This window comes from Pseudochaenichthys georgianus, chromosome 22, assembly GCF_902827115.2.
Source record: "Pseudochaenichthys georgianus chromosome 22, fPseGeo1.2, whole genome shotgun sequence".
Classification (NCBI taxonomy): domain Eukaryota; kingdom Metazoa; phylum Chordata; class Actinopteri; order Perciformes; family Channichthyidae; genus Pseudochaenichthys; species Pseudochaenichthys georgianus.
The window spans coordinates 8542740-8551553 of NC_047524.1; the positions used below are offsets into that span (position 1 = coordinate 8542740).

Below are 8814 nucleotides of genomic sequence, written 5' to 3' on the forward strand. Positions count from 1 at the left end.
CTCAGTCCCGTTTGAATGCATTGAAGGGCCAAATATTACGACAAAGGATGCACAGCAATAAGACGCCAAGAATAATTGGCAAGCGATATGTTGTATGGGGATGTGGGGCCGTCTCAACATCTGGTTATGGGATGTTTTTGTGGCCAAAAAATGATCAAATGTTGCGTATATGGACAAAACAAGTGCGTCGTACGAGGCGGACCTTTGCTAGACCAGGTAACCCGGGGTCGATGAAACCGACGATGTGTGGGGCAGCACATCAAGAGATCGTGTTTCGAACAATCAACAATGCCCGCTAAGGAGAGAGAGTAAACGCTTTCTCGAAGGTTCGTTTTGCTTTCTTACAACGTTACGTTAACTCAACCTTACGTTTGCCATGAGGCTATGTTACTTCCCTTAAGAGCTAGCTGTCTTAGCTAACAACAGTTAGCAGCTAACGTTTTCTGCAGTTTGTGTTTCCACTGAAAAACGTGATGTAGTTATTTAAGGGTAAGTTAACTAAACGTTATCTTACAAGTAGAGAAAGTTAAGTTGTGTTTAAAATCGTCAATGTAATGCACGTTAAAGGTTTTGTGTTGAGCATGAAGTTAGCTTTACTGTAGCTCACCAAAGGTTAGCATGTTAAGCTGCACTTTCTGTGGCAGCTCGCTTAATACAAAGAGGGATTTTGTGCTTCATTGTAAACTTTTCTTACAAATGTGTGTTAATCTACCTGAAATTGTAGGGACAGTTTTTTTCTACTCAACTATACAGACCATTGTTGAGGAGATGCAAAACATACTGTAAATGAGTTGGGTCTGACATTCATGTTACTTTGCTGCTAAAAAATGAAACATTATCAGATGAGGACATCACCAAAGTGTGTGAGTCTGTCAGGGGATTTGATCTGTTCTTTGCATGTCGTACAGGGCCTGTACACACTGCTCTGGTATGAATTAAAAATATAATTGTAAAATGTATGTCTCTCGCTCTTGTCATCATTCAGGCTTTGCATTTGAACTCCTATGACTGGTTGCGGACTTGAAGGGAACGACTCCATGGCCTTCCTGACATCCAGGAAAAAGGTGAGATTCTAATCCATTTCAATGCCAACAGCAAGTCATTGTTTTTAACTTTTTTTAATATGATTTTTTTGGGGAATTTCTGTTTTATTGGATAGTAGAGATCTACTGGAACCTAACACCAGAGAGAGAGAGATAGAGGGAGGAGATGATATGCAGCAAAAGGCCGAGCCGGATGGTTGCTGCTCCGTGTGGAGCGTGTTCTATCAGGTAAAGCACTTTGGTACCCAGTTATTTATGGTATTGAGTTTGAATTTAGCCTTTGGAAGGTCATTTCCTGAAAAAAACATTTATTTGTCTCAACATTCCTGTAATAATTTGTTTTTTATTGTTGATATTGTTTTGTTCTTTATTTTTGTTGTGAGAATCACTTTGCAATTGTGTAAGTGCTAGCTATATACATAATTATACTAATATTATTGTTGTTACCATCATTACCATTATTAAAAAAAAAAATCTTTGTTTTCTTTATTTATCGCTGCAGAAAGGATCATGCCAGCCCACATCAAACACCTGATCAAGAACTTGTGAATCTTCAGGCAGAAAAGATGAAAACACCTGTTCAAAGTTCCAGTTTCCTGTACATGGAACCATGCCTGTCCTCTGTTCCACATGTCTTCAGTCAGTCCTGAGGCCTGTACTACGAAGCAGGATGTTCTCTTCGCGGCTAACTTCAGGGAAAACTCCGGCTTTCCGGTCCTACGAAGCTGGTTCTCTTTTTAGCGGGCTAGATCTCCATGGTAACTTATGCTGAACGGCTAAACTGCCCCGGAGCAGGTTAGGTTGCAGGGTTAAGAAAGCTTACTTAAATATCGGCCACAACATAAGTAACCGGATCAGAGTACATTAAGTACAGTCCGCGGCATATCACTTCATAATATATCATATATCTCCTTATCTGAGTCAGCTGAGCCGTATCTGGCCGTGCAACACTCAGTGTCACATACTGTATGCAGAAGTATTATTTTAAGCAACACATTAAGTTGAGGAAACACTCGAGTCAAATGTAATGAAAGTCAGATCGTGTTTTAGATAGGCAGTGATATCATAAACCTGTTAATGTACGCATTCAAACACTTGTTCTGTTCCCAGCTGTGTTCACCTTGCAGGTGCAGCTCTGTGGCTTTGATCCTGATCAAGTGTTTAAGTCATGGATGTTTAAAGTTTAACTTCTTCATATTTGACTAGTATTAAAGTGCACTTTTCATTCAGGAAGTATGACGCTGCGCTGTCGGTACGCTTCTCCATGTTTTGTGATTGGTCGAATGCTCCAGATACCACCCCTTTCATGTGAACGCGCACCTAACTAGATAGGACACAGCTGGCTTGAGCGATCCACTTGATAACCCGCGTCGTAGGACCGTTTAGCAAGAGCACGTATGTTTTGGATTAGGCCAACCGGCTAACTCAAACATATCCAGGTTAGGTTGAACCGGCTTCGTAGTACAGGCCTCTGGACCCTATGACTCGGACACTAGTTCTACCAAGGCTTATTAGAGGTAAGAGTGGTAGGAGAGGAGTGGAGTTATCTTTGTATTTAGGCTGCAAGTCGACAAAGGTAATAATGATCCGATTCATTTGATATTGATTGTCTGCCAATACCGAATCCTGATCCGATTCTTCTATTTCCCAGATAATACAGCTGCACCGTGTACACTAGCTCTATTTGTTTTTGCCATTGTAATTCACCATAAGCAATTGTTGACTGTAACGTCTAGACTCTATGCCAACCAACTGTAATTTGTAATGTATTATACTTTAACTGTTCTGGCAACCACAGCAGCCCAAATGTTAACGTAAATATTAAGTTTTCTTTTTACAGTGTACTTATATCTGTACATTTCTTTTCAGTTTGCTTCAAGAAGTGGCTTCAACAGACAGAAGTGCAGGTTAGATTGGGAAAGGCTGGACGCTACACAACGGGAAACATTATAGACATGAACAAGGAAAAACAACAAACACTTTCTTTGTTGCCTTGTTCTTATCATACATAGTGTTACGGTTTTTGTTACCATTTAAATATTGAATTCTATGCATTACTTTTATTTTAAATCAAATGCACCGGTTTTAGATAATGTATTTATTTTGATGTGTAGGTTGATTTGCAGGTTGGTTGTTATTTGTATAATTATTGTATTGTTACTGTGTATTTTATTATATTAACTAGCTATTTATTAAATTAAAATACTATTGTGAACACTATACAATGTCTTTATTTTGTAGATACCAGAATACATGACACAATGAATCTTTGTAATATATTTATGTTCTCTTGTTTAAATAATCATACCAGTATTTAATGTATGCTGGTCACCTGGAATCCTGGTAAGCTCCCAGCAGGGTATATTTAATACTATTATTAAACATAAGCTGGTGATAGATGGATAAACCAGCCATCCTGGCCAGCTGAAGTGTCCAAAACCCCTCTCCAGCCAACCATTCCAGCCTAATATATACTGGCTGGTCAATTTACAACAGCCTGACCAGCTATATGTATCTAAACTGGTTATTTCAGCAGAGTCATTATTATTTATTTACTATTTTTTGAGAATCTCTGAATTTTAGTCAAATGTATATACCAGTCTCTGTTCTGTTGCCTGAGCCAAGTTTGCCTGCTACATTACGATGTATTATTATTTATTTACTATTTATTGAGAATCTCTATGAATTAAAGTCAAATGTATACCAGTCTGTGTTCTGTTGCCGCATCGGATCTCCGCCAAATGAGTCTTGTCTGTCACTCGATTCTGTCTCCAGAGTCCGACATCAGCCACAGAGGTAGTGTATTATTCAACAGGTGTTCTACTCGTGACGTGCTTGACGTCACTAACCGGCGAAAGCTGTTTTGTTCGGAGCGGTCGTGTAACATCGGAAGTGAGCATGGAAAGTTGTAATAAACCACGATTTATAAATACTGCGGGCATATTGTCATGAATGACATGATTTCCCATTAATAATAGTATATATATTATCGTAATAAGAACAGTATTGTCCTTCATTTCGTAAGCTCTTTAAACAATGCGAGAGAAGCCCACACCGTGTTCCCGCCAGTTGATATTTCCTGTGGCTGTGTTACACCCAAAAGTACGAGAATTCAACCAAGCCCTGTTAGCTAAATCACTCACCAGATTCAGTAGATAAGGCAGCCGTGCAGCGTCCTTCCTTTGGAAGCGTAGACAGCGCGGTGAAAGGGTGCAAGTCCGGCGTTCAAAGTGGGGTTGCGTCCGACTGAGAAATTGCGAGCTGGAAACGTGGCTGCGGCACATCCAGATCCTTCTCTTTCCCATAATGCATTGCGAACATGACTAAAACTTCATAATGTGAAGTTACTTAACTTAAAATTATTGACACATTGCTTAACTAACACATGTAAGTATTATATGCTTACATTTGGTAGTCAGCAAGTAGAATAAGCTTACATTTGATAGTAATGCAATGAAACTTAAATAATGTCAGTAATTTGTAATTCATTATTTAATTAGATATGAACTCCGGGCTAACAGTGTATATCTCTTTTCTTTAAGCCTTTCCTATGGCTTTCCTTTGTGTGGCTTGAAACACCCTGGTAAAAAACCGTTTTCCTACTAGTGCTCTGGCTCCCACCACCCACCTGTCTCCAATATATACAATTACACCAGGTGCCCAGTGCCCAAAACATGCCTTCAAAATAAAAGCATAGAAACTACTTTAACTTATGACACTAAAAATACATATAAATAAATGATAATAATAATAAACACTATAAACAGCAAGAAAATAAATGTTAAACTATTAAATAATATAATATATATATAGCTCCACAGTTAGTATATCTTTAGATAATTTGTTTCCTAGATTCTTCGGGTCGAGTACATAACTTCAGTTTTGGTCGTGTTTAACATCAAAAACTTTAAGGTCATCCACGTTTTTAAGTGATTGAGGCAGTCTTGAATTTTATTTAGATGATTAATTTCATCAGGCTTGATTGATAAATATAGTGTTGTTGCTATCAACAGCATAAACCTCATGGTGACATACTTGTTTACATTAAATGTGCTTTTCTAGGATGAGGCCAGGAGAAGATTGAATCTCTAGTGCTTTCAGACATAATTGCCTGAAGGCCTCATCCCATTGGAGCCTGCCTGCATTCCTCTGATGGATCAGAGTGACATTAACCAGACTACTGATCTGACAGCGGAAGATGACCTCTACATTCCTCTGAGAAAAGAAAGACAATCAGAGTCAGACCCTTGACCCCTTGACATATGAAGAATGTAACGAGGAGATATTAAGATTTAAATGTCTATAATTACTGAACAATTGTATATAAGTTGATCAATGATCATCCCGGTGAAATAAATATTATTATTATTACGTACGTAAAGAGTATTACGTACTCTTTTTTGATAAGTATGACAATCATTCATACTTCTGCTAACAGAATCAAACAAATATTAAATTGAGTTAGATAAATATGAGTTCAACAGGTCTGAGTAAGGCCTTGTTTTGAGGCTACAACTTAATTTTGGTTTTTCTCAGCAGTTTTTGTCATCAAAAGTTAAGTTAGACACAAATAACATCTTAAAAAGTATATTAACCATAAAAACAACAACTATAAAAGGTTTAAACCTAGTCTCAAGCAATCATATATTCAGATACTTCCAAACTATTGTGCGAGGAGGAATCCGAATGTGTTATTGTTTTCCACTTGTGATTAGAAGTTGGATATGGGTGTGAAAGGAATTTACAATTTGTAGCGGTGCTAACCCATGACATACAAATTATAACAACTTTTAAACTGATGGAATTTCCGTTCATGTCTATGTAATCAATTATTGAAATTAGTTTTGTATAATCCTTTTACCATACTTTTACCAGAATAAATAACATACAGAGCCTTTTAACATGCCTCTGACAATTAATAGGAAATAAGATTATAAACAGACATTTCTATATCGTATTTATTACTTAATTCAATGTATTTAACCCTTGTATGGTGTTCATATTTTTGTTACTCAACCAGTGTTTGTGGGTCTGGTGGACCCACTGCCTTTTTGGGCTTCAATTCAACACAATCAAACTATTTTATGTTAAAATACTCAACAGATATTTACTTCATCTCAATTACAAGCAATATAAACAGCATATATAGTTAATATTTGCCCTTTTACATTTGTTAGATCACATTAATGAATTAAAGTGCTGCTTGTCTTTTTGCCTGCTGACCGGCTGGTCCTGTGGCTCGTCTTTCTTTTGTATGCTCAATCTCATCCTCTTCTTCAAAGTTACTGTCAGACTCAGAATTCTCAGAAATGTGATCCTCACATTCTGAAACATCTTCCTCTACATCAGTGGTTCTCAACTGGTCAGGCCTCGGGACCCACTTTTTACTTGGTCAATACATCGCGACCCAACATTTTGAAGCACTCAAATCTATTCAACAAAAAATCGTGCTGTAATACGCTTTTCAGCATCCAATATTAATAAAAGTGAAGTACAGTGCATATATCCCTTATATCCCTTCACAGAACTAAAGTATGCTTTTAAAAAAGGTTTAATGAGATGATGGAATCAAAGCTGAACTATATAAAAAGGCACGCATGCTGAAAACCCAACCCCAGCAGGGGGGTCTGGGGGGATTCTCCAGATTTTTAGAAATACTAACATAAACTATGCATTCTGGTACACTGAGAAGAAAATAAATAAATCTATTACTACCCGACATATTAATAATATGTTATGCCATTGTTTGTTTTTCACTTTGTTCTGACATCTTGCTGCGAGAAGAGTAAAGAGGAGATAGTCTGTGTGACTTACTTTAAATTGTGGGTAAGGGTAGATAGCTCCCATTGTTCTGTGACCTGTCAGTCATCGTGGGTAAGGGAAGATAGCTCCCATTGTTCTGTTACCTGTCAGTCATCAGACCGGGGGTCATATTTCATTATGTGTTCATTGTTATCTGAAGTTGTAACCGTGGATGTATAAAAAAGAGTTCTACCGCAAAGTTATTCTCCGTGGGGACTTCCGGCAACAATCTTGATTCTGATTGGCCAGAAGACTCGAAAAAACATCAGCAAAGATATTTTATTGCGAAGATGATCACTATGTGACAGAAGTTTTCCAAACCGTTTATGGGCCCTTTCTCATTTCATCAAATCCCCCTCCTCGACTCCTCAGAGGCTTCTCAATTATGAAGGTAGATATGGTGCAAAATGCGAGAGCGTGAAAACCTGATGTGAGCACTTGCAGAAAAAAAAATCTGAGTTTGTGTGCTTACATTTACACTTGTATACAATATCCACATAACTGTGAACCAAATGTACACTTGTATAAAATATCCACGTAACTGTGAATCAAATTTACACTTGTAAAAAATATCCACGTAACTGTGAACCAAATTTGAAGTCACAGAAGAAAAAAAAATGTTTTGTAGCTTGTCGGAAAAAAATGAACTTAGAGATGAAATGTTCACTTGCAGAAAAATACACATTTTTAAAATATATTTTCCATTACAAGTGCAACTTTATTTATTACAACCTCTCAAATCAGTCATTACAACTTGACGAATCTGCTCTGTGGCAGTATAAATCGACGAATCTGCGGTCTTGATTTTTGCTACACTTCTTGCGATAAATGTGTCGCAAAAGTCATTAGAGGCTTCTCAATACTCAAATTTCCCCTCCTCGACTCCCCTCCTCGACTCCCCTCCTCGAGACTTAGTCCCGCCCACAGGAGATGCGAGCGGAGGACCGAGGAGGGGAACCGAGGAGAGAGGAGGGGAAGCAGCAGACGTTTAAAGAAATGAGAACTCCTCTCCTCTGAGCGGTCATATTAAAGCGACGTCCGTTCATTATTACGTGGCAACAGCTGCATCAGCTGTCGAGTGTTTTGTCATATTTTATAATCTCTGTTAGATCAGCTGAACATTGTTCCCCCACATATTTACCTTGAATTCATTGAGAGTGCGGTATAATGAGACAATAACAGGCTACAGATGCGGACACACACACACACACATATATTTATATAAATATATGCAATTTAAAGTATGAGAGCACTCTCATAATAACGTAACACAATCAGAGACTGGATATATCCCCCCCCTCTCTCTGGTCGCTGAAATGGGGAATTGAAATTACGGGCCAAAAGTTGTATTTGCAAGTATTAAAAGTAAGCAGAGGACACCAAACCAACTGAGACCTGTCTGTCCGCCGCATCTGCGCACACACTGTACCACACACACACCTACACACTGTACAGGACACACCTACACACTGTACCACACACACACACACACACACACACACACACACACACACACACACACACACACACACACACACACACACACACACACACACACACACACACACACACACACACACACACACACACCACACACACACACACACACACACACACACACACACTGTACCACACACACCTACAGCTCCTAAAGCATAATCAGGCTACAGCCGTTGTGTATTTTATTATGTGAAGCACTAAATGGTTTTAGAAAAATATCGACTCTTTGTTTGTATATATCTACTAAACTAAAGCAAATAAAGAGAGTAGGTCTGTTATACTGAGTGATATTTATTTTACACACTGCTCTGCTTTCTGCAGGACCTCACAGCTGTTCTCACTGTAAACATCGCGTTGCGATGAGAGCAGTTTCTAAAATAATATCCAGGGGATGCATGCAGAGCTGTCATTGGCTGAGATAAGTCCGGCCGTGCGTCACGCCTCCACCGTTCCCGGAAATGCATCCGCG

General features: G+C 38.6%; 1 long non-coding RNA gene across 2 annotated transcripts; it reads left to right on the forward strand.

Annotated features, from left to right (window-relative positions):
* The first annotated feature begins 236 nt into the window (after window positions 1-236).
* LOC139436083 (uncharacterized) lies at window positions 237-3258 on the forward strand. 2 transcript variants are annotated; one of them, XR_011645296.1, is made up of 5 exons: window positions 237-326; window positions 986-1064; window positions 1160-1271; window positions 1546-2560; window positions 2913-3258. It is a non-coding gene; the product is annotated as an uncharacterized lncRNA (long non-coding RNA). The 2 variants fall into 2 exon arrangements; XR_011645295.1 differs by lacking the exon at window positions 2913-3258 and having other exon boundaries at window positions 1163-1271; window positions 1546-1848.
* Window positions 3259-8814: the final 5556 nt, after the last annotated feature.